Source organism: Schistocerca americana, chromosome 2 (assembly GCF_021461395.2).
Source record: "Schistocerca americana isolate TAMUIC-IGC-003095 chromosome 2, iqSchAmer2.1, whole genome shotgun sequence".
Lineage (NCBI taxonomy): Eukaryota > Metazoa > Arthropoda > Insecta > Orthoptera > Acrididae > Schistocerca > Schistocerca americana.
Window position 1 is genome coordinate 178,939,131 of NC_060120.1, and position 1,068 is coordinate 178,940,198.

At 44.9% G+C, this 1,068-nt stretch overlaps 1 non-coding gene across 1 annotated transcript; it reads right to left on the minus strand.

Annotated features, from left to right (window-relative positions):
• Positions 1-312: 312 nt before the first annotated feature.
• Positions 313-385, minus strand: Trnat-ugu. The gene has a single exon. It is a non-coding gene; the product is annotated as a tRNA-Thr (tRNA).
• Positions 386-1,068: the final 683 nt, after the last annotated feature.

A 1,068-nucleotide genomic window follows, 5' to 3' on the forward strand; every position in this document is an offset into this window, starting at 1 on the left:
CCATTCACAATGAGAGATACTGATGGATGGCGTTTCGTCTCCAGATGCATAATTGGAGAACAAATGAAATGCGATCGAGTACGAAAACTAAATTAACTAGTAATAATGATTGCTGACACGTACAATAATGCGATTTCATTTACCGTAATGTAATCATCGACCATTACCAAGTTCTGAGCACACGTTGCTTCCGTCACATCACACACAGTCCAGTCTTAAATCAGCGCACAAACAAATTCTTGCACGAAATCTTCGTTCACATGCAGAGCACCGACAGTGCGAGTTCCATGTCCTCGTTCCAGTTAAAATGTTTGCCCCCTGTGAGAATCGAACTCACGACCCCTGGTTTACAAGACCAGTGCTCTAGCCCCTGCGCTAAGGAGGCAGATGACACTTCTTTCCTCACCAAAATGACTAATGCTTCGTCCGCTACTGGGATGACTCAACACTGCCTGGTCTACAATTATCTTGTTAGTATTTGGCGACTCTTATCTTGTTAGTATCTGGCGCGACAGACTTCCCTGACAACGGTACATATTCCTTCGCTTAGCACACGTCATCGTCTCATCGGCATAACAAAGTTGATACTAGTCTCCCGTACACCGTGCGCAAATACAGAGGGGTCCAAAAAAATGTATCGACTGTTTAAACGTCCATAACTTGCAAACTAATTGACGGAGTTGTCTCATTTTTGGTGAAAGTGTAGCTTAAAGCCCAACTTAAAGATATCACTGTATGGTCACCATTAACATCCACACACAAACGATGCCGCCGAACTGCAGCACGAACTACTGACTGCAACGTGTTCAGTTGGGTATTTGCACATGAATGTACGATGGATTCTCAAAGTTCATCCAATGTGCGTGGCTTTTGTCGATAAACGACGTCCTTTAGTGTTCCCCACAGGTAAAAGTCCCGAGGAGTTAGGTCTGGGGAACGTGGTGGATACTCCACAGCACCTCTACGGCCTATCCATCTTCCTGGTAGATTTTCGTCGAGATACGCCCTAACAAACACGATTTTGGTAGTGGGCTGGGGCACCATCTTGTTGAAAGTAAACTCTTCTGT